Source organism: Gossypium hirsutum, chromosome A07 (assembly GCF_007990345.1).
Source record: "Gossypium hirsutum isolate 1008001.06 chromosome A07, Gossypium_hirsutum_v2.1, whole genome shotgun sequence".
Classification (NCBI taxonomy): Eukaryota; Viridiplantae; Streptophyta; class Magnoliopsida; order Malvales; family Malvaceae; genus Gossypium; species Gossypium hirsutum.
In genome coordinates, this window is record NC_053430.1 from 35,888,236 (window position 1) to 35,904,603 (window position 16,368).

The 16,368-nt window shown below is 36.9% G+C and overlaps 1 non-coding gene across 1 annotated transcript; it reads left to right on the plus strand.

Moving 5' to 3' along the window:
- Positions 1-1,047: 1,047 nt before the first annotated feature.
- On the plus strand, positions 1,048-1,154 carry LOC121204329 (small nucleolar RNA R71). Its single transcript, XR_005899256.1, has one exon. It is a non-coding gene; the product is annotated as a small nucleolar RNA R71 (small nucleolar RNA).
- The last annotated feature ends 15,214 nt before the right edge of the window (positions 1,155-16,368 follow it).

Sequence of the window (16,368 nt, forward strand, 5' to 3'; positions counted from 1 at the left end):
TCACATCTGAACTTTCATCTAACTTTCGTTTATTTGCTAAATGCTTCTTTAAAAATTTCATTGTTTGGCATCTGCGATAGAGCTTCTATAAACGGTAAGTTAATATGTAATTTTTTCAAAAGTTTAAGGAATTTACCAAATTGCTCGTCTAAGCGGTCTTTCCTTGTCGCATTAGGGTATGGCACACGAGGTTTATATTCTGTACTTACTGGCTTTGGGTCATTTTGGCTGACCTCATTCTTACCTTTGCTTACCTCAGTTTCTTGCCTTGGTTTTGGTTTAAGTGTGGCTAACCCTTCCTCATCTTGACTAGTAATAGCGTTGAGTTACTCCCTTTGGTTAGATTCTGTGTTACTTGGCAACCTACCTTGTGGTCGTTCAGAAATCAACTTGGCAAGCTGTCCAATTTAAGTTTTGAGCCCTTGGATCGATGCCTGTTGATTCTTAAGTACTGTCTCGATATTCTAAAAACAAGTTTCTAACACCGATATAAACTTTGGGAGCATCTCTTCAAGGTTCAGATTTTTTTTCTGTTGGTAGGGTGGTTGTTGGTAGCCTAGAGGTGGTCTCTGATTTCCTTGGCCTCCCCATGAAAAATTTGGGTGGTTCCTCCAATCTACACTGTAACTATTGCTATAAGGATTGGTTTGAGATCGAGAATTGTTACCCATGTAATTTAACTACTCGCTGTCTATGTTGTGACCATAAGTTTGGTATTCTGAATTGCTTGATCCACCTCCCCTTGCTTCGCACTGTATTACTGGATAAACCTGTGAAGAACTAAGAAAACCATTAATTTTCTTATTCAAGACTTCTACCTGATTAGAGAGCATGGTGATCGAATCGATGTTATAAACACTAACTATTATTGTTGGCTTTGTCCTCATGACTTGTCACTGAGAGTTATCTAGTGACATCTCCTCTATGAATTCGTAAGCCGCCTCAGGTGTCCTATTATTAATAGTTCCTCCAGTGGATGCATCAATTATCTACCGAGTTGAAGGATTCAGGCCATTATGGAACGTTTGAACCTGTAGCCAAAGCGGTAACCCATGGTGAGGGCACCTTCTTAAAAGGTCCTTATATCTCTCCAATGCATCGTAGAGTGTTTCTAAATCCATCTGTACAAAAGAAGAGATATCATTACATAATTTGGCTGTTTTAGCCGGTGGAAAATATTTTAATAAAAAATTTCCGGTCATTTGTTCCCAAGTAGTGATTGACCCTCGTGGTAACGAGTTCAACCATTGTTTAGCCTTATTCCTTAACGAAAAGGGAAACAACCAAAGGCGAATGTCGTCATCATAAATACCATTAATTTTAAAGGTATTGCAAAATTCCAGGAAATTTGCCGAGTGAGCGTTGGGATCGTCTTCCTGCAAACCATTAAACTGAACTAACTGTTGTATCATTTGGATTGTATTAGGTTTCAGTTCAAAATTATTTGCAGTAATAGCAGGTCTAACTATACTTCAATCAGTTCCTATTAAATTAGGTTTAGCATAATCATACATGTGCACGGAGCAGGATTTTGATTAACAGTAATTGCAAGAGGTAGCTGATTTTCTTGGTTTTCAACCATCTCCTCGGTTGTGGCTTGAATATCATCCTCTTGCTCGTTCTCTGTGTATCTTAAGCTTCGCCTTATTTGTCTTTGGTTTCTGTGACCTGTGCGATCGATCTCACTGTCAAAAAGTAATGGTCCTGACGAGTTTCTTCTAGTCATAAACTATAAAAACCTGCCAAAAAAAAAGGAAAAAGAAGAATTAGTAATAAAAATTAGAATAAAATTTAAATTGCAGTAAAAGTAAATGGCTAAAGTAATAAAAATCAAGTGTTCCTAATATCTTAGTTCCCGGGCAATGGCGCCAAAAACTTGATACGTGATATTCGTGACAAGTTTTAAATATTAATAATGAATCGTTCTTGAAACTAAATATTATCACGATGAAGGCAAGTGTACCTATCGAACAGTAGTATAGCTTTAGCAAGACCGGATTGTCGAACCCAAAGGAACTAAAAGTACTAGTGATGACTGTCTTTTTTTTTATCTAGCCTAAGAATAATGGGGTTTGTTTTAACTAACTAATTAACTAAACTAAGAATTCATAGAAAATAGAATTGGGGAATTACTTTTGGAAAAACGATTGAATTAAGAAAATACCTCAAGAAAAATCCACCTAGACTTCAGTTGTTATTTGACTCTGAATTGGACGATTTATTCATTTGACTTGATCTGTAGAAATCCATAAGTTATATTATTATCCCTCTCGAGACTAACAATGTCTAACCCTAAGTTGAATAATTGAAATCTCTTTCTAATTAACTCTCTAAGGTTGCATTAATTCGATCTATGGATCCGTTTATTAGGTTTCACCCTAATCCGGCAAAATCTTGTCACCCTATCTCTAGGTGCGCAACCAACTCCGCTTAATTATGACAAATGTACTCTTAGACAGGGTCTATTCCTCCTCTGAATAAGAGCTTAACTTGAATCAATATCCTGGAATATCAAGACAAGAATTAAGAACACATAATTAAGAACAAGTCAAATATTTATCATACGATTCAGATAATAATAACAAGATTTGTCTTAGGTTTCATTCCCCTTAGGTATTTAGGGGTTTTAGTTCATACCTAAACAGGTAAACATCTCAGAAGAATAATCAATACAAAACATAAACAAAAACCTAAAACTCCTGAAAGGAAATTGAGGGGAGATCTTTAGTCTTGATGATGAATCCGGCTTTTGAGATGGATCAATCGGCTTTCCTTAAGCAGTCACCTACTTCCTTCCCGGTGTCACCCCTTTTCCTCCTCCTCTAGGGTGTATTTATAGGCTTTAGAATGCCTAAGAACAGTCAAAATTGGCCTTGTCCGAATTGGACAAAACTTGGGCTCGACAGGGACACGCTTGTGTGCGTTTACTTCAGGCCATGGTCAAGCCTGTTAAATAGGCACGGGCGTGTGGTCCACCTATTCTATTCGTGAAAAAAGAAAGATAAGACAATGAGGATCTGTATCGACTACCGTCAGTTGAATAAGCTAACAATCAAGAATAAGTAACCACTTTCTAGGATAGATGACTTATTTGACCAATTTAGAGGGGCTTCTGTCTTTTTAAAGATCGATCTACGATTAGGTTACCATCAGTTGAGAGTTAAGGAGGCCGATGTAGATACGATGACATTTAAGACTCATTTTGGACATTATGAGTTCCTAGTTATGCCATTTGGGTTGACTAATGCACCAGCTACATTTATGGACTTGATGAACCGTTTGTTTTAGCTTTATCTAGACCAATTTGTGGTGGTATTTATCAACGACATTTTGATGTATTCTAAGATAGAGATCAGCCCGATGAGCATCTGAGAGTGGTTCTACGAATTCTTCATGAGAAATAGTTGTACGCAAAGTTCAGCAAGTGTGAGTTCTAGCTTCGGGAAGTGACATTTCTGAGACATGTAGTTTCTGCTGTGGGAATACAAGTCAATCCTCGTAAGATTTAGGAAGTGTTGGATTGGAAACGGCTGAAGAATGAGTCTAAGATCTGTAGCTTTTTGGGGCTGGTAGGATATTAGCGACGTTTTGTAGAAGGGTTCTCCTTGATCGCAGCTCCATTGACTAAGTTTCTGTATAAAAGGGTTCCTTTCGTTTCAACTGATGCATAGCAGAAGAGTTTTGATAAGCTCAAGGCTATCTTAACTCAGGCTCCTGTTCTGATACAGTTTGAGCTCGATAAAGACTTTGTGGTATACAGTGATGCGTCGCATGTGGGTCTGGGTTGTGTTCTGATGCAAGATGGTAAGGTAGCTATTTATACATCTCGACAGCTCAAGACTCATGAGGCTAACTATCCGATGCATGATTTGGAGTTGGCAGCAATTTTCTTTGCTTTGAAAATTTAGAGGCACTACTTGTACAGTGAGAAGTGTACTATCTACACTAATCACAAGAGCCTCAAATATCTCCTCACTCAGAAGGAGTTAAACCTCAGGTAGTGAAGGTGGGTTGAACTGCTTAAGGATTACAACTGCACTATCGAGTACCATCATGGTAAGGCCAATATGGTGGCCGATGCATTAAGCCGTAGGGATATGAATGATCTGAGAGCGATGTTCGCTCGACTTAGCCTTTTCGACGATGGGAGTCTGTTGGCAGAACTTTAGGTAAAACTCACATGGATTGATCAGACCAGAGGTAAACAGATGGGGGATAAGTCTCTTGAGTTGCGTTTCCATCAGGTTGAGAGTGGTATTACGACTGATTTTGGGATTAACAGCGGTGGGGTATCATGTTTTCGTGGTCAGATTTGTGTGCCGAATGATGGGGATTTAGGGTAGTCGATTATGAGGGAAGTGCATAGTAGCCCTTATACTATGCATCCAAGTGGGAACAAGATGTACCGAGATCTACGAGAATTATATTGGTGGCCAAGGTTGAAGTGTGAAGTTACTGACTTTGTTGCTTACTGTTTGACTTGTCAGCAAGTTAAAGATGAACATTAGTTACCTTCGGCTTTGTTGCAGCAAGTTAGGATACCGATGTGAAAATGGGAGCGAATAACGATAGACTTCGTTAGTGGGTTGCCTCTAACACACACTAAGAAGGATTCTGTTTGGGTCATCGTGGATCGATTGACCAAGTCCACGCACTTCAACTCGGCCAGGACAAATTTTTCTCTGCAAAAATTTGCCAAGCTTTATATTTCTGAAATAGTGAGGTTGCATGGGGTACCTATCTCGATCATCTCTGATAGGGATCCTCGTTTCACGTGTCAGTTCTAGAAGAAACTTCATGAGGCTCTAGGTTCAAGATTAGGCTTCAGTACCGCTTTCCATCCTCAGACAGATGCTCAGTTGGAGAGGGTGATTCAGATACTAGAGGACATGTTAAGGGTCTATATTATTGATTTCTGAGGCAGTTGGGAGGAGTACTTGCCATCAGCAGAGTTCGCTTACAACAATAGCTACCAGTCTAGTATGCAGATGGCACCTTACGAGGCACTGTATGGTTGTAAGTGTTGTACTCCCTTATGCTAGACTGAGTTGGGTGATCGACGTATTCTGGGTCCGGAGTTGGTTTTTGAGACTGAGGACAAGGTCCATTTGATTCGAGATCAATTGAAAGTTGCTTCTGATAGGTATAAATCCTATACGAATCTGAAGCGTAGAGAGATAGAGTATTCTGTACGGGACTTCGTTTTTATCAAGGTCTCGCCATTGAAGAAGGTTCTGAGGTTCGGTCGTAAGGGTAAGCTAAGCCCTAGATTTATAGGACCGCTCTGGATTTTGAAACGAGTAGGGCCAGTCGCCTATTAGTTAAAGCTACCTCCGGAGTTAGATCGCACACATGATGTGTTCCACTTCTCAATGTTGAGACGCTATCGCTCTAATCCCATGCATGTTGTTTCTGTTAAAGAGATCGAGGTTAGTTCGAGGAGGAGCCGGTGCAGATTTTGGATCGCAATGTAAAGGTTCTAAGGAGGAAGTCTATCCCATTGGTTAAGGTTTCATGGGTAACCATAGCATTAAGGACGCTACATGGGAGCCGGAAGATGCGATACGATAGCAGTATCGCCATTGTTCTGATCAGGTAAAATTTTGAGGCCGAAATTTCCTTTGAAGAGGTAGAGTTGTAACGCCCCAAATCTTAATGTTTCTATTTTTGTGACTAATTGACATACAAATGTGTATCTGCTTCAGTGGTTAAGTGTTCTGGGCAAATTTTATATTTTTAAGACAAAAACCCTATCCTTAGTCAATAAGCTTATATTTATTGTTTGCGAAAACATATTAGAATGGGTCTGGTGGTCTGGTGGTTAAGTTGTGTGATGGGGTGATGGCATGTGGAAGAGTTCAAAGGGAGGTGGAATTCTGATAGTAGGCAGTTGTTCAGAGGATATTGTGGGGGTAGTGGATTGGGGGTTAAACCCATGTTTTTACGTTTTGTTTTCCCTTATCTCTGCCGAATTTTTCCCTTTGATTTTTCCCCTATTCTCAATTTCGTTTCCAACTCGTATTAGTTGCACAACATAGTTCAAGCGTTTGGGAAGTTTTGGTCTGTGTTTAGCCTTAAATTGTTTTTTCCCTGAATATTGATTAAAAGGGGTTTCAGTTGGTTTTTAGGTGGTGGTCATGGGGCTAGAGATCAGCCATTACCATTCTAAGGGTGCGAGGTTCTTCGTCTCGATCGAAGGTGAGGTTTTGATAGAGTGTTAATGGTTAGTATCATTATGTTTTAATTGAAAGACGATTTAAGTGACTAAAATTGGGCTTTGAATTGTCCATTTTAGTTTCATGAGTTCTCGGGAGTGTTTAGGCATCAATATCGACACAGGTGTGTACCTAGAAACACAGAAAATGAGAATCGGCGAAATCTGAAAAATAAAACTACCGATGCCACAATGGTGTGTAGTCGCCCGTGTGGCAGGCCCTGTGGCAGCACACTGGCCTGTGACCGATGAACCAGGCCTGTGACATGATCATGTGTAGACTGGGGAGGCCGTGTGCGAGACACGGGCTCGACTAATGGGGCCTTATGGGCCACATTGTCATGTGGGCAACACGGGCGTGTGGGCCCACAAGGGTAAACCACACAGGCGTGTGGGCCCATACGGGTGAACCCACGAGTTTGTGAGATTCTAGGCCAGGCCGTGTGATCCACACGGCCAAGGCCAATTTGGGTCGTGTGGGCCCACATGGGCTGGCCACATAGTCGCGTGAGCCTAATTTTCTGAAATACTCTAAAAGGTTGCTTGGGTCGCCCAAGTCGACTAGGACCTACTTAGGGTCGGTAAGAGATACTTGACCCCTGATTATGTGATCTGACTATGTGAAATATGTGCTCTAGCATGTTACTCTTAGCATTTAGACCGATTTGTATGTATGATCTGTTAATTGCATAATTGCATGTCATGTATTGTATGCTGCATAGCATCGGGGTTGGGTTAATGTAGACGGATGAAGTATTCTGAAAGGCTCCTAATCCTGATATCTGGCAGCACAGCTGCAATTATCTGATTATGTGTCGCATTTCAGTACAGCATGGTGTGTAGGGATGGGTGGGTCTATTTTATCCCCATATGGTGTGTAGGGTTGGACAGAGTTGGTGTGTAGAGGTTGGTGGGTAGGACTCTATTATTCTACTCTATTTTGAATGATATATTTGTGATGGGCTAAGACCCAGTACGTATATGATTCTGGATCTGAGTGGACTAATGTTTACACCAGTTCTTTAAAGGGGTTAGGCCTGAATTATCTGATATTTGGATATATGACTGATTTCTACTGTTGTGTTTATTTTCTATGGGGATGACACCCTGAGTTTGTGAAAACTCACCCTTTTCTGTTTAATCTGTATAGGTAATCCCTAGACTTGACGGGTTGGTGCAGCAGAGAACTCGACGGTGGCCACACTTATTTAGACTATTTTAAACTCCGTTTTGGTATTTATTTCTTAATTATTTTCTTGGTTTTTTTTATGTAATATGGGGACTTTATAGACTGTTGAACTTTATTTGGATTTTTTAAAGTTGTTTATGGAATTTTAGTTTAAACTGGGTTTTAATCAAAATGACGGTAGTCTTAAATACGAACAGTTTTCCAAAGACGAACATTATCAAAAGCTTCCGTGTAAAAGAAATATTTTAAAGAAAATCAAGTAGTCCACGTTTTCTCGAATTTAGGAAAAGATAATAATTGGGACGGTTCTAAGGTCAATGCGTTTTCAAAAATACTCTTATGTGACATCGCCAAATTCGATCATAATGTCCAAGCCGGGTTTGGGGTGTTACAGTGATTAAAAGCAGGCAGAGACCATTAAATTAGTTGAAAAGTTTTAATTTTTAATAATTATTATGTGATTTTAGTTTATTTTATTTATGTTTTGCTAAAGTTTGTTTTCCTTCCTTTGTGCAGAATAATTAGGTACGTTTGTGCTGTCAACGTATTCCATAATTCTGTTGTACCATTTATAACTCATCAGAATTTAGAAAAATTCAAATTCCACCATTGGATCAAAAATCACTCAGTCGTTTGATCTTTTTGAGCTGGCACAATTTCTATTGGATACAACTATTCCCGCCAGCTTTATATCTCTCCACAAAACAACATGCCTCTCCGTCTTTCTCTTTCACTCACTACAAATCCTCCTCCACTGTACTGACTGTAATGTATTCAAAAAACCATTTTTATTTCCTTTCTCTTTTCAAGATCATATCTTTTTAACTTTAAACTGTTTTCCCTCAAAAAAAGATGGAAAAAACTAAAGTATTGGTCAATAAAGCCACCAAATCTGCTGAAAAACATGCATCCTCTACTACTGTAGTTCATGAATCAGAATCCCCCAGGCCGGTGCAAAAAAAGGAGCTAGTAATCTTTTTGAATAGAGCGACAAAGTAACGATTTCAGGACAACTTGTTGAAGTGAAGCTTCCACCCCAATCAGGGCATTTTCCTTTCACAACAATAAGACTTGGGAAAGCAAGTCTACAAAACCATCTCGATGTTGAAGTGGGAAACTTTTTACAGCTATCCTGGAAGCTATTCTCCTTCACTGGTAAGTGATTTTATGCTAACCTTTACGATCATGAGTTAGATTTCATTTTTTTCGAGAAGGCTTAATATCATGGAACACTGAAAAATAACAAGCTATACAAAACCAAGGTATATGTAGATGAACACTCCGAGTTCACTGAGGATATTAAAACTGAAAAATAAGACCTGTTGGTGAAACACTTATGTGTCGAGGGAGCATTGTGGATGGGTTCCCATCAAAAGAATTATATGATGCACCATTGTTTCCTGACGTTGCAAAGCAAAATCTGGTTTCATTTTGTCAACTACATGCTAAAGCCCTCTACTCACAGCACAACAGTCACCTCAATAGAATGTGTCTAATACATTCCATCATCAAGGGCAAAAAGGTTCATGTCAGCACAATACTCTACCAGGAAATTGCTGACTGTGCCACAAGCCAAACTAAAATCTTGGTTTTCCCATCATTAGTGATGCTATTGTTCCAGCAAAGAGGAATTGTGCCTTATGATGGTGAGGAAGTTCTGGAAAATAAGGGTCTAATCAATGAAGCTTCTATGGAAAGAATGACTCGTGGCAAAGACAAGCAAAACAAGGAACGACAAAACCAAAGCTAATAGTAAAGGGACAAATCTGAATGCAAAGACATCATTATGGCGCAGAATGAAAGAAGTCGAAAAAATGGTCAGTTCTATCAACAATAGGTAGATCAGGCTTATTGCTACAATAGAGGATATGAAGAAATCCTTGAATTTGTTTTATGCTTATACCAAAGCCTGGAATAGTTCTATGGTAGCAACATTAAGCCAATTAAGCCCATCCCTACTACCGAAATTCCCAGTGTTTCCACCAATCATTCGAAATTATGAACTCTCATCCGTAGATGACTACTTAGAAGTCTGAGATAGATCTGGGGCATCCCTCCAATTGTACAGGTCTCGGATAATGACAAAGAAGAGGAATCCAGGGACATTGAAGAATAACTGTGAAAGATTGATAGCTTGTTCGAGGATGGTATTTTTGCTGATCAAGAGGACACTATTGTTGAGAAGGAAGTTGTTGTTATTGAAGAGGAAATTGTAGTTGAAGATGGAGACGTTGCTGAAGATGAAAAAAGAAGAAGAAGAAGATTTTGTTGTGAATATTGTCACCGCACCCGAGTCTATGGGTGCAAATATTGATAATTTGGAGTGAGATGGAGCGAGACCTGTGGAAGTTGCTGAGGTAACCTATGAGAAGCAATGCAATTCTTTGGCAATAGTGGTCTACACTGGACCACTCTAGGTGGCGTCTCCTCTATAAGAAGTAGCCGATAATGCCAGGGCAGAACTAGAAATTGAGGAGTAATCTGAGGACCATACGAAGCCTAAGGAAAAGAAGAGAAAGCGCTCAAAAAATAAAAAATGAAAGAATGTGGAGAAGAAAAGGAGGAGAAAGAAATATCGTACAACCACACCGATGGCTGAGGATAACTGAGTTAGTTTATTTTAAGCTTTAACTATATTATTCATGCATTGTCTGTAGCTGTAAGTTTTATTTTGGTAAGTACACTTTGTCACTGTATTTTTATTGTCATTACATTTTCATGTTAGTACATTGGGGATAATGCAAACTTTAAGTTTGGGGGAATGCCCATGGGGTTTGGAAATGCACCAACATTTCAAAAAATATTCAGTAATAAAGCATGAAAGGTTTAATTATAGTTAATGAAAATTGTTTGAAAATTTTTGTTACATTCGATGCTTAATTCTTGAATCATGTGAATTATCTATGAATGAGTTGGATAAATTTGACAGAAGGTTGTAGCTTCAATGCTTTGATGAATGGATTAGGTTGCATTGATAATAGATGACTGCTATCATTCCTTAAATCTTGAATAAATTTACTTTTTACAGTTGCTTATATATATAGTTATAAATTAGAGACACTCCAAAGTGGGTGTAGCATGGAATGTGAAAGAGGGAACACTCCAATACAAGTGTTAGAAAAATCAATATGGCCAAAGGCTATCATTGGATGAGTGTGTGTCAGCATAATTATGTACTCCCTGGGGGTTTGTTGCACTCCATCGTTACTTCTCAGGAACAAGGGTACATTAATGCAACGATATCCATTATTCCAAAAAATATCTATAATATAAATACTTAGTATTGTACAATAAATGTTGTATTGGTAGATAAAACTTAGGGTTTGAAGCATGATGCTAGCATTGATGAAGTTGCAACCTTATTCATTCATGCTTATGCATTGTCGATGCAATATTCTTTCATTTGAATGTGATTCATTCATTGGGAATTTAGAGAGTTCAAGTTGCTAAATTGATCATTTGCCTTAGTAAAATTTTTGTCGCCTTGCTAGTTTCTGTTTTACTTGAGGACAAGTAAAAACTAAAGTTTGGGGCTGTGACAGCACTAGAAAGAACATAGGTTTTCCTCCTTACTTATTGGTTAAATTGTTCCCATATGCATTTTCATTTTAGTAAATTGCATTTTATAACTTAGTGAATCCTAGCCTTTTTTATCCTTAATTATGCTACCTTTTTCCATTAATGTCGCTGCATGAGTTAATTCCAAATTGCGTCCAAAATTATCACTACACTTGACAGTTGTCTGGATAAGAACTAAAAATGTGTGAGCTATCCAGTCTGGTATAACCAACCTGTACGTACAAGGACAAAATAATTCTGAGGAAAGGACACTTGTATTGTTGGAAGAGGACATAAAACGTTAACGTGAGAAAAAAAAAAGAAGAGAGCTTTTCCTTGACCATCATCTTATTCATCCTACCTTGAAGCTTGTGGCTATGGCAGCTTAAGCCTTTCACGGGTGGGCCAACGTGAAAATTGATGCAGACTAGCTTTTGACGATGAGACCTAGGTGTGAGACGATAGGGAATAGAGAGATTTAGTCGAGTTGTCTAGGAATAGTATTCTCCACTTAAATTCTTTCTTATTTCTTTCTAAATGATGGTGATTACTCTTTGTTTTCTGTTTGTACGGAAGTACACATGAATTCTTGGTAAAATGTTATCTTATTCAATCTTTTTTTTATTGTTTAATCTTGGGGTTTGAATGTTTCTTAACACGAAAGTGTTATTGCAGTCACTGACTCTGGAAAATGTAGTGATAGTTCGAGCGAACAAGCATTACAACGGAAGTTGAGTGAGGATTAGAGGAATTTACTCCATTTGTTCTTAATAGTGCCATATTTCCACCATCAGAAGGTGGTGTTAATGTGCATGTTTAAATGTTCTTGTTTAAGTCTCAAATTAAATAGAACAGGCGATGCTTGGTTGATAATCACCTATCCCTTTATACCTTGTGAGCACTTAGTAGTCTGCAAAAGATTCATGTTGGGGATCCCAATTTATCATTATCATATTTTATTTTTTTATTTTCAAGTTTTTGCTCTGACAACTATCCTCACAATTTATCTTGTTTCTATCTAGTTATTGCATTGGCATTAATAGACAAAAGACAACCATCCCTGTGGGAGCGATATTCGACAGACTCACATCTGTTTACTATACCTGCATCGACAGTATATGCTTGCACATTATTGCTGTGACATTAAACAACCGATCAATATAACAATGTTATTTCTATTTCTTAGAATAGCCAGGAATCACAAGGCTCCCTTCGGTGATTTCATTCTCTTTCTAGTCACTTATATCACCAAAATGGCTGCCATGCGGAGGAAGAAGTGACCTCCCTATTATTTGGAACCCCCTATTCAAACCATTGGCATATCTCTCTAAGTTTTAGAAAGTTCTATGGCTTTGGATATCCCTATGGAGGATGTCAGAAATCTCGTTCTCTTCATTATAAGGGAAACTCTCATTCTAAGGCTTGTGCCCTGTAATGACCTGATTTCCAATAGTGTCAAAAACTAAGATTTTGGAACCTAATTTTCATAAATCAAGTTTGTAAATATTAAATAGGAATATATAGATATATTTAAATTTGGATTAGTAATTTAGCTAAAAATATGGTTAGTTAAAGCCCAAGGATTAAATTTTCAAAGTTCAATCGCTACAGGTTTTTAATTAAGAAAGCTTGGGGACTTAGATAGTACATATCCAAGGAACTAAAATGGATAATAGACTAATCTTAGATAGACGATATAAGGATGTTGATCTACCGCAATTCATTGTAGCAAATTAAACTACTTTCTATACATAATGAGCTTGTAGGAAAGCAATTTAGTTATGTTTTCATTAAGTTTTCAATTTAGTATGTAGGTAATAAAAGAGAAATTTGAGTAATTTATATGACCTCAAGGGCCAGAGTAGGCCTAAAGGAAGACTAATATGTTCGGTGAGTGTGCAAGACATCATTTTGAGGCATGAAGACAGTAGGTTGCCCATGATGTTGCACCCCGGAGCTTGGATATCGCAACACAGTGAATGGAGCACCAAAAGGAGAATTCTGCCTTCAATATCATGACACAACCCTTAAGATATGCCATAGCTAGTAAACTACCTTCAGTGTCGCAACACATGCTAGTGGGTGTTGTGACACCGATATGACGAGGTCACTTAATGGGCCAAGGGTGTTTCCACCCGCACAATGAAGTTTAACATAAAATTGTTAGCCGAATTAGGTCAAGGACCAACGACCAAACCTAGGCTTATAAATAGAATTATTCTGAACACTTAATGGATGACTTTTTACTTAGTTTTATTTTTTATTTTCAATTGTAACTTAGATTTCTTTTCAATTGTAGTTTTCTTTTAATTTTCTTTTAGTTTTCTAGTTCGTCCTTCGCGAGGCTCATATTTTAGATTGATCAACTCTTCAACGGATTATAGTTCGCGCCTTTATAAATATATCAAATATTTTTCTTATCTTCATTCTTGATTTATTCGTACTGATTATCTTTTCAACCAATTACATTGCATGTGTTAAATACATTAGGAACTAATCTGGTAAGGGAGATTAATGAGTGGATGTGGGATTAACTAACATCTATGTAGGGTTTCTTAACAAATTAGCTAGTTGGGATAGGAAGAACTTTGAACCCTAGGCTTGATGACCCTAGGAAGTAATATAGGTGGGACTGTGAAAACCTTACCCGAATTCTATATGGACTGTGACATTAAGAGATATGTAGTTCTTGCTAACTCATTAGGTTAGTGGAAGGCCGAGAGGCCTTACTAGGTTAATGATTAGTTGATTGAGTACAACCCGAAATAAGAGTTAATTATGAACAGTGACGTTAGTTAGTTTTCTCTTATTCAATCTGATTATATCTGTAACATGTTTCCACTATTGTTTTTATTTTTTTTATAAAATAGCTTTTCTCATAACTTTAGGATCAATTGTAATATAATTTAATTAGAGTACTAACTAGACCTATTAGCATAAAAGTTAATATTAGTTTAGTCTTGCCTCCCTTGCGAACACTATCTTAACTCAAATATTTAGTTGCAGTATTATCACTTCTGAGGTTGGTAAGTTGGGTGGTGGTCAGATGTGATGTTGACTATCATTAGATTAAGCTAATCAGGAGTAAAGCATAATTAATTATGATTAAGAAAATTAATTAAGTTTAATTAGTAATTGATCTAACTATATAAGTAAAAGATAGCGGAAAAAAGATGAGAATTGTCTTCATTTTCTTCCTAAGCCACTGTCTACCATTAAAACACTAAGGAAGAAAGCTTTAAAACCTTGTTTGACATTTGGCCATTCATTACAAGTAAGTCCCTGGCCATTTTACTTTGACTTTTATAGATTTTTTTATCATGGGAGCTTGATTAAGCTAGCCTATTTATCAATTTGTTTAATTGGTGAAATTTTGATACGTTACCATTTTTGAGAAATTGAAGAATTAGGTGTGAAATTGATAGAAATTAAGCTTATAATATGAAAATGACTAAATTATAAAGCTTAACAAGCTTAATTGCTAGCTTTATTACATTAGGAACTAAATTGAATAAAATGAAAACTTGTTTTGACATTATACTAGGAATAGAAAGTATATGGTCCCTAATGAGTAAATGTGAAATCGAATTTTAATTTTAAGTTTTATACCGAAAGTTATGTTTATCCAAATTTTAGGGACTAAATTGAATAAATTGCAAAATATGTTCTATCTAGTTCTCTCTTTTTTTTTCTCTGGTCCTCTCTTTTTCTCAGATATCTTCCTCTCCAGTCCTTTATCTCCACCTAATTTTTCAATGTTTTGGTTAGTTTGTCCTAAAACCCTACCAAAACTTATGGAACCATATATGCAAATCTCCCCTTTGTTAATCTCCCACCATCCCTCACCGTTTTTTTCTGGTTTTGGTTGTTTCGTTTTGTTTTCTAAATTTTATTACTAGGTTTGGAACATGTCAGAGTGGAAGAGACCTTATGATGATACTGTGAAAACAACATTGCTGTATGAAATCGAAGTTGGGAAAGGATTGAATCGTAATGATTGGGTTTCAATTTTTGTTTCTTCTTGATTTTTCTTCCATAGTTTTAATTCATAAACTGAAATTGTAGTTAATATGATGTTTTTGGTTTGGGGTATTTTTTAGAAAAAAAATTGGTGGCCATTCGGTGAAAGGATGGAATGAGTATTCTTTGGTTGTAGCACAGAATGAGTATTCCTTGCCTTTCACTCATTCAATTAAACCAAACAATGGAGTAATATTGTTGCGTTGAATAAGGTATGAACGGAAAAGCCATTCATGCCAACCAAATATGGTGCAAAGGTATAACAGTTCGTATTGCATATGTAACTTATTCTTGATAGTTCGATGCCTTGAAAAATTTAAATTATATTAGGATTAGTTTACAAAGTTCTGTTACTAAAAAATTAAAAATAATTCCTATGAGCAGATGTTAACAATATCACCATTAACATAAATCAAGCAAATATGTAGCAGACACAATCATGTGAATCAAAAAGATTCATTAAATAAAATTGTTAGCAATTTCGAAAAATTATGCATAAAGAATGCTTAAGTCACATTGGTCTTCTATGCTTGTAATGTTTTACGGCTTAGGACGGTATGAGTTCAAACAAAAATATGGCTGAAAATGATTCAAACACTAGAAATAGCTAGGCACATGACATTGTTCCTTTTCTTCCCCTTTAATATGCCATCCAAGTTCACCGCCTTCTGTCTCCCTCACTCACCTATCTTATATCTCCATGTAGGAAGATACAATATAATACTAGCAAATATGGTCGACCTAAAGAGTTCTAGTGCACTGATGAATGAGTTTCCTCTCACTTTTGAGACTTTTTACTTTGTCACTTGGATTGTTTTACTCTTTTCTCAGTTACAATGCTTTTGTTTCTGTTCTATACTTTTTCTTCCCTTTTTACTTTAGACTTCTTCTAAGTTTTTATTTTTTTGCATAGTTTTTCCCTACCTATAATCACTGTATCACATTGTTTCTTCATTTTTCTGCACATTTTTTTGAAATCGTGGTGACGTATTACCTAAACCCTCAATATCTATGACCTCACATCTATTTCGTAATGTATTAAAGGACCAAGGATAGGGAAGAAATTAAGTTTTATGTGTGGTCTTTGGTTTTCAAATATTTTAGTTAATAAAAAAGGAGTTATCAGGCTCAAATAAAGATACTACGGATTTGTAGCATTAAGGTTTGGTCATTTGAAAACTAGCTATTCAAACAATATCTTAGGTCATCCCAAAACCATCCCACCATACACAATTTCTTTCATGTTTCAAATTAAACAGAATGAATAATAATAAATTCAAGTGTTCATGTCTTTAAGACTATCTAAAAGACTTATATCTCATATGACATCATCAAACATTCTTACTTAGGTACTTCTAATCTATTATGCAATTTAAGTAACCTAATC